Genomic DNA, 15442 nt, shown 5'->3' on the forward strand with positions numbered 1-15442 from the left:
AATAACGATACAACTATTGTACTTCTATTCAACGCTGTTATTCCTAATTTTTGAGTCTCAGCTTTAATCCTGACTCTTGATTAATTTCCCAACTCAACTTTCGGCTTTCGGACAATTGAACTAATATTATCAACAAAGTTCTAAGCGTATAACAGGAACAAGTTTGATAATAAAATAAGAGCAGTTCTGCAAGTGGATTTACAAGTTTGTTGTTTTGTTTAACTTAAAATTGTGATATTATAGAGAAGTCGTTTTCGTACAACGATAGTTTATAATTTTGCATTTATTATTTGTCAATTCGCTAATATTATATCATTAATAAATGAAATAATCTCTGTTATTCCTGTCTATCCCTCCCTACACTATCTTCAAAAAATATTTAAAAATTATTACTTGAATTATTTATTAACAGCTTTTAATTTCAAAGCTTCAAGTTTATTTTAACAATATTGGACACTGTAATGTACAATTTCTACGTTACTATTGAAAAGAAGTTTCATTTGGGAGTTCTTCAGTCATCTCGAGGGAGAATTCCCGAATTCCCAGTATTCTCAATAGGGTCAAGTACCACTACGTAGAATGTAATCGTCGAAACGCCACGGCAACGTTTCACATCGATGTCCATACGATCGGATTACTTTGCAAGCTTCGTGAAATGCGTATGTCGCACGACTTTTAGTATCGAGGGCATCGTTTGCGTCATACGTTAGTTGAAAAATGTTGTCGAATAGATTCGATTTGCACAAATCGAAACCTGATCCACTCGCTATTTCATAATTTCTACTTGTGGGGAACATGCTCCTCATTTCTATAAAATTGTCGTTTCTACACGCATCTCAGAATTTATGCAAACTTGAGAAATCATTAGGAAATTATCGAAACGTTTAAGCATTATAATTTTATTTGGAACATTAGAGTATAAGAGATTCGGATTTTGGCTACCATTTTAGTCTTTACTTACTTTTACCAAAATAAGATATCTAATTATTTCGTATTTAGAATTGATAAGTTGCCAAATAAATGGGGAAAGTTACATTTGATAGGAAAAAGGATACATTTCAGGTGAAATTATTTTGTAATACTTTTAAAAGATAATTAAAGTTAGTGTGGAAATACAATGTTTACTTATGGTACAATCTAACAGTTCGTGTAGATCGACACGTATCTAAGAATCATCCAAGGGTTATAGCGAATTTCTTTGCATGATAGTAACACTTATAGTCTTTTCTGAATTTTTCATTCCCTTCTTGCCTTCATTTTCTGTTTCCATGTAACAACGAAGGAGAACGTTTGCTGTAATGGAGTTGCTCGTACAATAGTCGCATTGTGTAGGCTCTGCCAACTCTCCAACCTGTCGAGTCTTCCACTCCTTCGCTACTTCCGGTCTCTCATCCTCGTGTTCGAACACTTGGAGACTAGTCCCTTGTCTCGGCTAAATACAATATCGAACGACTTCAGCGAATCGACAGTCGCTGAATCGTGAATGTACTATGTACTATGTCTATATGATGCATGGAGTCGAAAGTTCGTTAAACCACAGATTTTCGCCTGTTTCAATTGGATAGAAGGTCTCGTAATGTTGATCTTTTGTTATACAATTGTACATATATGTGAATAAAGGATATACACTAGTGGAAAGATTTATGCGAGTTAAAATTTATATAGATGTTAGCTTAGAATTTTTTGGTTGAAAACCTATCAAAATGGATGAAATTGCTACTAAGATTACTATGTGGATATAAAATATAAGGATTTAGAGAAATATGAGCTTAGATGAGCTTAGAACTTGAAATCAGCTGAAACCAAACCTGTCGAATTTGAAAAATTTGAAACCAGTCTTAAAATATATGTAAAAGTTACAAGATACTTTTTGTAAATGCAGTGGATGATATAATGGATAAATAATAGATAAAATGAGACATAATTGTTGTACTTTTATATTTTTTTATACTTTTGTGATCTCTGTAACATTACTATGTATATTTTAATATATTAAGTATAATTTCTGTTGTATAATTGTACTAAATATTTTGTAATTTCTACATATATTGTTTCAAACTTTATCAATATAATCACAATAGCCGACTGCTAATAAAATTTCAAAACATTTTGTACAATGCAAATAATACGTTCGCAGAAAGCGTCTGCAGGTAATTGAATACTTCGGTAAGCTTGTATATTAATACGTTTGAATCACGCGCCCTTAGCGTTGTTCGTCCATCGATTTTAGGTTGGCACCACTGAGACGCCAGAAACTGCGCTGCGCAGTAACGCGTCCGAGGCTGAATTCGAACTTTGTTGCAAGCAAGCTTTTGTGCAATATTCTTTTCTTCTCAGTATATTTGCAGTGGAAATAATGAGTGAAGTGAACATTATAGTGCAGCAACTGTCTGTGTGAAATTTCTTTCCTGTTCCATGTCGTCTTCGAAAAGTAAGTCATGCGAAATAACATTAGTCTAGTTTCACGAACCAGAGATTTGTTTGACGAGATTAATTAGATGTAATATTACACTGTTCAGAAAGTTCATATCTGTGAAAGATCTCCAAATAATGTGTTCTCATAGAATTCACAGTATATGAATAATTTACACGTATGTATTTTTGAATGACTACAATATAACCACCTTTGAAAAGTTTTCGTCTTTTTTGGTAACGAATTATATTTCGAGTAGCTTTCATGAATCTCTAAAATATACAATATTTTACAATTGAATAAGATTTGTGAAGATCAGAATAAATATAGTACGATTATACTACATTCAGTGAATAAAATAGAATTTCCATTGGTGCCCCCATTATAAGTTTCTAACCAATTCTGAAATACTTCTCTTTAGTTGTCTTTATCATTTAAATAATAACAAAATTGGTTCAAATTTAGTAAGATCTAATACAGGACATAGCAGTTATAAAAAATGCTCTAAACTTTCTGAACAAGCTAATATACATTACCAGTCATATATATATACATAATTTTTCTATCAGCAAATATGACATATATATATATATATATATATATATATATATATATATATATATATATATATTTTCTTTTTCTTATTATATTGGGTTATTTTCTGATAGAAAAATTTTAATGTTTTCCAGTGTGTTTATTTTCTATTTATTTTATTATGAATTTACTATTTTGTTTGTAAAATAACATTTGATATAGTTTCCCAATAAAGGTAACGAATATATATGTATCGCAATACTTATGACTGATAATATATTAAAAAATAGATGACTATTACTAACATGATACAAAAATATGTAAAGATTACTGATATTCATATATGATACCGATATCATATCAATACTATACAAAGCTGGTATTATTCGAAACTTTGTTTTGTCCATCACTGTGCTTTATTCTATCAGAGCCTTTTCTTTAGTAACTTCTTACAGAATTATTTTACCATAAATGCAGAAATCATGATGCATATTAATTGAAGATACGAAATCGTATCGTAAATCGAAAGCTTTTCACGATAAATAATAAATCGCAATTTGAAGTTCCATGCTTCGTTGTTCGCCTTACTTCCCTTTCATCAAGCATTTTACGGTCTTAATAAATTCCTCTCCGTTGAACGGAAAACTTTACCTATCAAATTATTTAAGATTCTGCACTTCTGTGCAAGCGTATTTACGGAGCAGTTTCAATTATTCGTTTTGCGATTCGAAAGTTCGATGAAGAGCATTTCGATGTGCACTTTCCAAATTATCCTGCGTTAAACATTTTGATTCATTTCTAACACCAACTTGGTCTTCGAAAAGAAGAATAAATAGAATTTTAAAAGCAGACGACGAATAAATGAATAAGGAATTAAAATTACAAATATGAATATTTTACTTGATATTATAAGATTATTATTGCTATTAGCAGAACAAACTTTGATTTGTTATTTTTAATGCCAAAAAGAATTTATTCGAATAATACCCGATACTTTATACATGTTGTATATAAACTTATTCCCTGAAGATTAAAAGGACACCCTAGTATTTTCTCATTTCTACGACCTTTATTCCGCAACGCAACTTTTCCACCTCCCAGCCCCCAAATAATCCATCTTCAGATTTTTTCCCTCCTAACGATATTCACGCCAGAATTTTGCATATACGCCCCACATCTATTTTTACATTCAATGTCGCAAAGTTAGGGTGTATGTAGACATAAAACCCACTCGCAACGAAACACAGCCGGTGAATGCGTATCGATTTTGCAACTAACGCGCCTTCCAAGCTACTCGGCTCATTCTCGATGAATTTTAAGGTTGACACCAACCTAACAGCGCACGAACGTCATCAGGTTAATATCGATATAGTTGCGTAGTTAGTATCGGCATTATTATATTAACTTTAAATGCATTAAACTGTAACATGTAAAATATTCGCTTAATTTTGCATCTGGATCGTATCAAGAAGCGTATTACTTGATAATACGGTCATTATTATCGCTCATAATATGCAGAAATATATATACACGATATCTAAAGCAAAGTAATCGTTGTAGCATGTACAAGGTGAAACAAATCTTTGTTAGATTCAATTCGTTTAAGTTTGTTCATAAAAATATAAATTTCATTAATATCCGCGAACTACTAATCATCTTATAAATTCTGCATGAACGATGAATTTCAATTTATAGAAATCGGTAATTCGATAATTAATTAATAATTCGATTTCTCCACCCGTTATCTACTATAGAATTGTAACTTTTCTCCTCATCTTTCATCCTTTCTTTCTTTCTCTTTCCTGGATGTCATTCGCTCGAGAGGGTGCATTGTTTCGATTATTATTCACGGCTGTTCACGTAACAGCGGCTGGAAGTTGAGAAAACATCGGTGATCCGTGCAGGAGCCGTTCGAGGCAAAAACGAACCGGTCGCGTTTTATTAGAACGATGAAAGGCCGTGACGCGTCCTTCACGCGTATTTTCATCGGCGGAGAATTAATCTTAAAATAGGCGTCGTGCTGCAACATCGACCAGCCTCTGGTCGGTTGATTAAATATGCACGATTATATAGGGTGATTTTTAAACGATTATCGGTACAGCAGGGGTGAACGTAGGGGAAGAAACGAGGGAACTGTGCTATGCTCTGTAATAAAATGAAATAAGTAAATTAGGTAGTTGTAAATTAGGTATATTGTAAATTGATTTCACAATTTAAGTTAATTTCTTTATCCAGATTTTAAGCAAATGGGTTAATAGGATCCTTTGAATTGAATCTTTGACCCGCAAATTATTGAAATGAATTGTTAAATTCATGAATTACATAATTAGGTTAGAATATATGGAACTTCTGATTTATACGAGGTGTACTTCAAACACACTTAAAAATATAATTTATATTTCATAAAGACTGTGCTTTAACGTCTTTTAACCGATCAAAGCTCTCGTAGTTAAAGCTTAGTATAATTTTTAAACGTATGATCAGTGTTTGACTAATAAGTCACGAGAAGCATATTAAACTGTAACTGTTTCCTGTGACGTTCCATGCCAAAGGATCTTGTTTAATAACGGAGAATGGAACCTCATACGGGAAAATGTCACCCCAGGGCAGAAATCAGTTGGTAAAAAGTCTGCGAATAGCGTTCCGTGGAAAGATGTGTCTCTGGGAAAATCAACGTTGAGTAAACGATTCCGGTCGCTTTAGAACATTTTGATCATTAGAAAAGCAATAACTAGTGGTTAGGATAGTTAGAGAATATTATTTTGTACAATACTGTGGTAGTTACGCGAAGATTTACTAAGGAAAGTTAAGTACAAGTTGGTAAACTGGACTTCGATTAATTGAAATCTAAATTGTTTCTAATTTTAACCAACTGGGAGCTTGATTGCTTTTAGTCTTAATTAACTGGAAAATTCACTTTGACTTGGATTAACTGTAAATGTAAATGATTGCATTTAATTGTTTCGCGTTATTCATTAATTAGTAACTATAATTTTAAACAATTGCCGTCGTTCCTGAAGAGATTCTAACTGCAAAATGACGTATCCGTTTGATTTAATATGTCACACTTAATTTGTCAAAAAAAAAAAAAAAAAAAAAAAAAAAAAAGAAAAAGAGAAAGCGAAGTTGTAAAAACATGTTAAATGACTAAACTATATAACTTTTTGAAATAAATAATAATTCAGACTGTATTATATAAGTATCTGAATTAATAGCAATTCATACCTAGTATAAAGTCCTTTTATAGAAAATTACAAATTTGTCATTTCGAGCACTCCATTAATTTTAAGTACGCATTACTAATTCATTTTCCAATGTGTTTCGAATAATCGATAATTTATTCAAAATTTCATTCCATCATTTCACCGAAGCTTCTCATAATATTCTCTTCAACATAAAATAAGCCGTCGATCAACCGAGATCGACGTGTGCGCAAGTGCAACGGATTTTCAGTGAGTAAGACGCACCCCCATAAGAGAACACCGCGCGTCTACCGGCGACCAAGCTTTATCATGGCGTTCTGAGTCGACCTACTTTCCTCCAGCCGCTGACCCAGTTTTAGCTTTACCCGTCGTCGATCCGCTTTCGCCTGCTACGTACGTATACTGTATATGTGTATACTGTATACGCGCGCAGCTATACAGGCATTCCCTGTTGCGCCCAGCTAGCCTACCTATCGTCCGTAGTATACTGTATAGCATCGTACAATACAGAGAAGTGAAACGCGCCCTGCTACCCACTATGCACAGCCAGCCAACAGGTAGCTGCGCTGGTCCCCTGGCCCGTATAAATAGACACAGCCGGGATCATCCCTGGACAGACGCGGCTCCCATCCACTTTCCACCCTCTCTATGCTACTCTTCTCCGTGGTTTTCTCGTTCGTGTCTCTCTGCGGGAGATATATATGCTTTCTCTCTTTGTTTTTTCTTTTAGTTCGAACGATTTTCCTTTGGTACCTGTTGAAAATATGGCAAGGTAGTGAAATGGCGGTTGGATATTGCCGATAGAACCCTATACAATGGTAACGATAAATAAATTGCGGATTTTTATGCAGTTTCATATTTTTATGAATATAACTGAAAAATGGGATCGAAAAAATGGGATTTGTTTCGTGTATTGAATATTATGATATTTATTTAATATAGATTGCGAACTTTTATGCATTTATAGAAAATTTGAAAGCGTAGATTTTTCTTTTCTTCTTCTTTTTGCACGTTTGTCAGTGTTCTTTTGTTCTTCGTTTCATTTTCGTTCAGTTGATGGTTTATTTTGTGGCTGCTTTAAAGATATTTGTATCTTTTCATAAAATTTATAGGACATCGATTATCGATCGTAGAGAGATGCAGTGTTCGAGATAAAAGTAGTTTCGATTCTTTCGAAATAAATTGAAATTCTATGTGATCGGTTATATAGTTGTATTGTTATGGGATGATGAAATGGTAATTAAATAAATGTTCTTCTGACAATTATCTGTGATGAATTAATGCATTTGATTTGATCGTTGGAAACAAGAGTTTTTTTTAGATTTCATTTATATAGCGATTGTCAATTTCTCTCTGGTCAACCTGTGCTTGTACTTTATTTTAAATTAAACGTTAATTATATATTAAATTACACATTGAACATAAATTTACTGTTATATACCATTAAATTAAACTATATGAAATTTTTCTTGCAAAAGATTAATAATATCGTATTTTACAAATGTGTACGCATTGTGTTCCCAAAAGCTTTTCATTTTGAAAATATGATAAATTAGCTGCAACTAGCTGTAACTGTAATTGTAGCTGAAAACTGCTAACAGCCATTTCATGTCTAGAAGAAAAATTATATTTATATACGCAGAAGCAACTAGGCCAAACCATAATCTAAGAATAAAAGCCAGGAAGAAATTTCATTAGACAAAATGAGATGAAGTTGTATGGTTACGTGATACATACGTTTGCACTGGAGAGGTTTTAAGGATTTAAAGTCCTCTTTTAGTTTTATAAATGAAATTATATGATTCATAATTTTGCAAAATTTAATGTATGAAAGACAAAGAACGTATAAATCTATTGTTTTATCCCTCTTCTTGTCTTTCATACAGATCTGTTAATTCATATCGATTTTCAAAAAATCAATTTAATCTTGTTATAATATTCTGTGCTAGTTATCATCAATTTACCATTAATTCATGTATTTTAATAAATATATACATTTAAATTTATATTTTAAATTCGACACTGCATCCCACTTCGTTCCATAAATATTAAAATTCCTAACTTTTTTTCATTCTAAAAGATCTGTCATCAGATTTCTTCCCAGTATCCTTTCCTTTTTCTTTTCTCTTTTACGTATCCTTGCAACCGCGTCGTGTCTTCCCTTCATTTTTTCCACATCTTTTTCGATGGATTTCTCTTGGTCGTTCTTCAACTGGTTGATGCATCGTTTGCGAGCAAAACCAGCGACTCTTCCGCTGCTGCTTCATTGCAGGTCACCCTAACGAATATCGACTCCAGTTTCTTCCCGTTTCCTTCTTTCATCCCTTCCTTCATTTTCCATCCGCCTTTGCCTCGCTACCCATCGTTTACACTATTTTTATCCGGTGCGTGTTTTCCTTCCGGAACCTCGACCCAGTAATGGCTTTAACTGGCTCGTAATGGGAATCGCTGACTCGTTGTCGTGCTACCGCTATGGTTGTCGACGTGATGTTTCATGTCATATTGTGCAGTATCGATGGTTCGTCGATCATGGATACGTTTTATCTCGAGCGATAAATGAATCTCTGCTAAATTACATGTATAGGGACTTGCATTATTATCCAGACAGTAAGGTTAGACATTATGTGAGTATTCTGAAAACCAAAGTGATCAACTCCACTGTTGGTAAATTTTTCCATTTCATTACGTAGATAACGTAATTGATGTTCAATTTTTAAGAAACAGATGATTTCTTTTCACGAATCCAAAAAATGGCACGAATAACAGTGAATTCCAAAGTCAACGTAAAAAATAAAGTTGTAATATAACTTTCAATTCTCAATGGCTCATTCAGTTCACTGTTCGTTATTTAGAAAAGTATGTGCATCGAGTAAATAAAATGTTTCTACCAACTATAAAAAGATATTTGTTTCGATATATATGAAAAATTAAGGTTTGAACAAAATTATTTACTTATTTAAAATTGCGCAAATTAATCTAAGTATAGTTAAATAAAAAAACATAGAAAATAATCTCGACCTAAATACTCGAAGTTCAGTATAACTAAAATCTCTGGTTTTCTTCAACATTTTCGTTCTCCGAAATTAATCACGCGAACGTCAAGATATGTCGTCCGATTCATCACGGTTACTATTGTTTCCCTGGTTTGATGAAAGGACGTGGAAAATTGCGGTGTTAGATCAATGCGAGTAACGCGTGAACACGCCATTTAATGAAACAGAGAACTGTTCGTGCAGGTTGAGGGGAGTTCTTTCTTATGGTAGGTACTGTGCTTGAGGATTAGCCCAATGACCTTGTCAAAGTATTCTCTCTAAAACTGTTTACGACACGACAACGTGGCAAAGAATTATCTGTAGAGCTCAGGACCTAATTCGCTGTCAGATAATGGTACGTAAACGAAAGATCGAGCCATTTCTCGTGTATTTTGAACTGTGCGTGCGTTATGAAATTTTGTAGAACATTCTCAATTATACGAAGTTTCTAAAACTTTTACAATATCGTTAGTAGTTCTAGTTTCTAAATATACAACTTCGTGTGTATTTTATGAATCTTATATCGTATATATTTTGTAACTTTTGAATAAAATATCAAAATATGAGAAAGTGGTTTTAATTCTGTAAACGTCTTGCCATTAAATATTAGACATCTGTACACGATTCGACGTTACTTCGATAAGAATTAAAACTCGAAGCAGTACATCAACGTATGACACATTGAAACGAAGAGCGTTGCAAAACTTCTTAACAATCTGCACTTTTCTACCGTTTTAAATATAAGTTGGCAAAGACAATACGTCTCTCAAAAAGTCGAGGAAGGATTTACCGAGAAGTTAACTGTCGAATTAAAACTTTTGCATACGCCGTGTTCATGAATATTAAACTCTGTCTCCGGTGCCAAACTTCCATGGAATTCATGCGAAGTTTACATCGCTTCTTCAACATAGAAACTCCCCGCAGAGGAAGATTCAAAACCTTAAACTTTCACTAGTAAGACTAATTAATATAAACTCCCGATATCCTACCTTACTCGCTACCTTACCGCACTTTATTTTACTTTCTTTCTTTCTTTCCATACTTTGCCTTTCATCCATTTTATTGGTTCATTAAAAACTAAACGTACATAAAAATTTTTATAAAATACACAGAATATAGAATATAGAGTATTATCGAGAAATGTAAGTAAAATATTTCAGATGTTGTTTTATCAATGTACAGACAATGCATCAGAATATATAAAATAGTTTTTACGCAAGCTCGATAAAGAAAAATCAGAGACGTAAAGAAAATTCCATGATTCAAGAAGAAAAATTCATTACACTACCAGAAACATTTCAATCTTTTATCAAAAAGTTTTATTACTTGAATGTCACTTTATAAACTTCAGAATGTCTATATTTCAGTTTATCTCTTCGTTATTTTAATTTCTATTACACGAGAAAGTAATATATCGATACTATACCAAACACGTATAAATAGGTCTCGTGTATTTTAACTTTTAACTTCATTTCCGCGAAAAATATTTCTAAAAGTGTAATAAAAAGCCCTGTAGTGTTTACCATTTGTGATCTGACGAAGGAAGATTGAACGATTAGTTGTAAGTGGTATGAGAACGTATGTAGTTAAGTGTGACAGCCGTTTGATAAAAATGTACTGCCTTTTAGACGAAGATTAATTACAGCTTCTGAGTTACGGATTAATGTCAGAAACAAGTAATATCGATTATTGATTAATTATGTAACAATTAGTTTAATGTAATCGTGTTGTATGACACCATATTGATCACTTAATCCTTTGAACTCACGTGTTAATTCTACATCGATTTTCTTCACTATCGTCTCCATATCAAGCGTAGTATACGTCTGTTTTAGATAAGCATTTCTTTAATAAAAAAAGAAAATAAGGGATGCAAAAGATTAATAAACTCCATTATGATGAATTTCTATAAATGTCCTCACTTAGCCATTACAAGCACAAACGTCACGTTTCGAGGAATCTTAAACAAAATTTACTTGATTAAATTCTCCTTGGCACCCTCGCCGTTTCATTTGACGGATGAATTGTTCCTCAATGCCATTGTTCCTCTGCACCGTACTTTTTCAACCTCTCTCGTTTCTCCAGCGCTTCCATTTTGTACCCTTTATTGAACTTTGTTTCCCTGGCCACTGGCTTTTCACATTTTGTCGTCGAGAAGCGAAATGTTTGTTCATTTCGCGTCTCTATAGACGCGGCGAAAGTCGTTTCATTCATCGGTGGTTTTGCTTCGTTCGGTGACTGGCCAAGAATTTTATTGGTCAGTGTCGAAACCTTTGAAACAATATAATCATCGAATTGCGTGGAAAAAACAATCCCTTTGTAACGAATGAGCTTTCTTTGCCGACTAGCCACTTTGATGATTATCCAGTTTGCTTTTGCTTTGTGATAGCGCAATAAGAGCTTTCAGCTGTGTTTGTAATAGCACTTGGATGGACTTGGTGACACGATTTCTTCTTCGTTTGGTGACTTTTCTTTTATGCTGACCAATCGTGTTTGATTCGCGTTTCTTGAGTTGGGTACTGACAATAGGAGGAGCTAAGAGTTTGTACATTTATAACGATTAAGAATACGTAGTTAAAGAGTTCCGGCGTTTCTGATTTAGCTTTCTAAATTGAGATTGCTTGCGCGCAAGAAGAAGACGTAGATTTTATTATTATTAACATGAAAGATATAATTCGAGTAACAGTTAACATTCATTTTATTAAAAGTATGTTAGACATGCAATATTTGGTAATTGTACAAAAGAAAAATCCGACATCAGTCATTTTTACACGATATAATTTGATAATTATAATTTTAATAAAAGTAGTAAATTCTATTACATTGGAAATAATACAAAAATGTTTAATTTTACGAACTCTATACTAATCTTTTTTCAATAAAGTTTGTTATTTTCCTACGTGTTTGGATTATACTCTCGACTACAATCTTTTTTTTTTTTTTTTGGATAAAATTTAAATTATCCTGCTACGTTTGACTTCCCGAGTATCCTCTTTAACTCCTGACGATACTCAATTCTATTGAAAGACATTATTTAATGTTGCTTTACATAAACGAGTTTAAATACTTATATGTGGAAAAAGTGGAATACATAAGGTCTCTGAAAAAAAGCACTGTCATGAATAAAGAGAATATCCTTTGCCTTTTATTGCGATTCTTTTATTTCAACCTTTACCTCTACTTTCATCTCTCGCTGGAAAAAGGATTAGCATACGAGACACGTGGAAGATGGCAGAAATTTAAGAGACTTTTTACGCACGACGACATACAATATTCTAACGAGCTTTCAAGCATCCTTTTTGTTTCGTTTCGTTAAAACCTGCATGAAATGGTCTATTAAGTTCTCTGGTATTTCTTATCTTGATATTTACCTACTCAAACAAGGCAAAAAAAGTGAGAAATCAAGGATAGAACGAAAAGAGACAGGAGAGGTTTATTTTCTTTTGCGTAATACGTTAACCTGACTCACTATCGGGTCTGTTTGCACGTAGGACATTTGAGAAACAGGTTGTATCGGTTTAGAATGGAATATTCCTTCTTCGAACTTCTCGTATTTATTTACGCCGCGGAACGAGCAGACGCGTGTTCAATAATTTCAGTTTACAGGAGAACTATTTCTCCGTGAAGGAGCAAGCGTTCACACCGCTTTCATTCCACTCGTTTAGCCAGCTTCTTTTTTTCGATTTTCATCGCGTTATTGCATCGCCAGCCAATTATTTTCATCTTCCATTGCCAAGTGTTTTCGTTTCTCTCCAGCGTTATCGACAATTTTTCCAAAGGTTTTTCTCACTTTTCATTTTACTGTTCTCTGTTTTCGTTTTTATTCGGGTACTTTGTAATATATAATAATTTACGGATTGGCAGAAATATTAGTTTATCCGTCACTGGACTGCGGATTTTTATGCATTTACGGGGAAAGCACAAAAATACACAGAATACGCATAATAAGAAGAAATATATAAATATATCAAAGATATAATACTCGTTATAATAGTTAATAAATGAAACAGTTGTCAATCTAGTTCCATCTTCTTAATTTAATGATATTCATAGAAATATGAACTTGCATAAATATACGCAATCTACTCATCGTTATTATTCAGTGCGAGACAGAAACACGGTCGCTGAAAGTGCTTTCCAAGTCTGATCCTAGCGATCCACAACAAAGCGTTCTTCGCTTAATTATTCAACGATTCGTCTGCGGAGGAAACACTTAGTTTTAGTGGCATACTCAGAAACTGTTTTCCAACTGGTAGACCAGCGGCTACGCGTTTTCCTTTCTTTCAGATTAAGCTTTTTAATCCCTTTTTTTAAAAACCGGAACGTTTCAACCCCTGCGTAATGAGGTCTGTCGAAAGGAGGAGAACGAACGTTTGACGAGAGAAGGATAGAAGACGAGAGAAAGATCGTGGTGGTTTCTTCATGTTCAAAGGAAAACCACCGCTTGAAAGAGTTTCTTTTCCTCAAATTCCTTCGGCAGCTTACCAAGATATTTTTAATTGCCCTGTTCGTATCCTAGTAAATTGTTTGTAGCACAAGAATCGATCGATAGAGGAATATGGCATTTGCATTTTATAATAATTAATTGGTTATTGATATCTTAATTACTTTTAGAGATATAGCTATCAGTAGATTGCGGTTTTCGATGGATTTATGGGAAGCTTATGGAAGGTTTAAATCAATTAATAATTCTTAGAATATTAAACATTTGTTATAATATTTAATAGGTAAAACAAAGCTTTTACATTATATTTATAAAAGTACGAATTTGCATAAAAATCCGCGTTCTAGTTGTTAGTGTTACAATCAGTCGGTTGAAGTTTCGTTTGAGGACTGCATAATTATTTTCCCTTTTATTTTCCTATTATGTTTTTTATTTTATTTTGTTACACTTTGTATCTCCATTTTACATTTTGCATCGAAAAGGTATTCTTCCAACGTTACTATGCTGACGGTAACTAAAATGTCAGTTACAAGTTCGCTAATAACCTTGGATCGTAGATTCTTTTCTTCTCTTTCTTTCTGTTTCGTCCCTTTACCAAAATACATTTTATTCTTTAAAACAATTATCTTTTACTTCTATTTTTCAAATTAATTTTCCTTTTCCAATATTTAATCGCTTTTACTCGCTTACAAAAAGTTCTATCATATATCATACATATTATATTCTACAAAATGCCAACGTTGGATATTCTGTTCAGTAAAATCTCACGGAGCTTGTTTTTTTTATAAAGAGCCTTGTAAAGCATCAGGCATACGATTCCATTATGATATTCCAGCGTGTACGTGCTTGCAGGGATTTGAACATTTAATCTACATAAAAAATAGGACGATTCATCCACGTGAACAGATCTTTAGAAGACATTCGCGTATGTCTCTCTCATCGAGTGGAATTTAATCGAAATAGAACCAACATAGAACATGGAAATCTGTTCGGTAAATTATCATATCAAAGATTATATTATTACGAGTGTTGGTGTTCATGCACGTATAGTTTTTTTCCACTTTGGAGATGATAAGATCAGAAACGAGGGCCATGCAGTCTCACCAGGGAAATACTGACATTTGTTTGCATAGTTTTCGATACACCTGTTATGCTCGAGGCAAAATACACAAGCGAATTGTTGTGTGAGCGTGAATTTATTTCCAGGAACATTATGGAACTTGTGGCTGATAAATTTGTTGGATAGTATCGCGCATGATATTGTTTATTTGAGGATTGAAGGAATATTAAATATTATTGAATCGTTTAAAAGGTTTGTTTAAAACTCGGGAAAAGTTGAAGGATGATTTACGATTTCTAACAGTGGATAAATTGATAGTAACTTAATATCGATCAGCAAAAACGCTTCCAATATTACCATTAGACTACAGATTTTTATGGAGTTTCATATTCTTATTAACGTAACTAAGGAAATGTAACCTACATAAGGATCTATCTTACCCATCGAATATTGTAAGAAATACTTCAATTTGAATACTCTTTATGATTTTGTATGTTACATGTATTTTGTATATATTTACGAATTAAAATTTTTCATAAATGCATGAAAATCCACGGTCTAATTATCATTAATACCATTAATGAATATTATTATGATTAGATATTGAGTATTATTTAATTACCTACTCTTTATTTTATATATTAAAAGAACATAGAGATAAGTATTAAATTTGTGAAAAAAGTCCTTCAGGTAATACATAATATTTTTGTAACAGAATATCGCATACTGCAGGTCGAACGAGTAATGGATAAACAT

The 15442-nt window shown here is 33.0% G+C and overlaps 1 protein-coding gene across 12 annotated transcripts in view; it reads left to right on the forward strand.

Moving 5' to 3' along the window:
• The window catches only part of rsh (Rap GTPase activating protein radish), a 156759-nt gene that overhangs the window by 20452 nt on the left and 120865 nt on the right, over positions 1-15442 (forward strand). For 2 of the 12 annotated variants that reach the window (XM_069111541.1, XM_069111544.1), the window contains exon 1: positions 2248-2431. The exons of the other annotated variants lie outside the window; for them this stretch is intronic. The gene's annotated coding sequence lies outside the window, so the exon portion shown is untranslated. Of the gene's footprint in view, positions 1-2247; positions 2432-15442 lie in introns of those variants that run through there. 12 annotated transcript variants of the gene reach the window in all.

This window comes from Bombus flavifrons, chromosome 4, assembly GCF_040668555.2.
Source record: "Bombus flavifrons isolate JBK064 chromosome 4, iyBomFlav1_principal, whole genome shotgun sequence".
In the NCBI taxonomy this organism is placed as follows: domain Eukaryota; kingdom Metazoa; phylum Arthropoda; class Insecta; order Hymenoptera; family Apidae; genus Bombus; species Bombus flavifrons.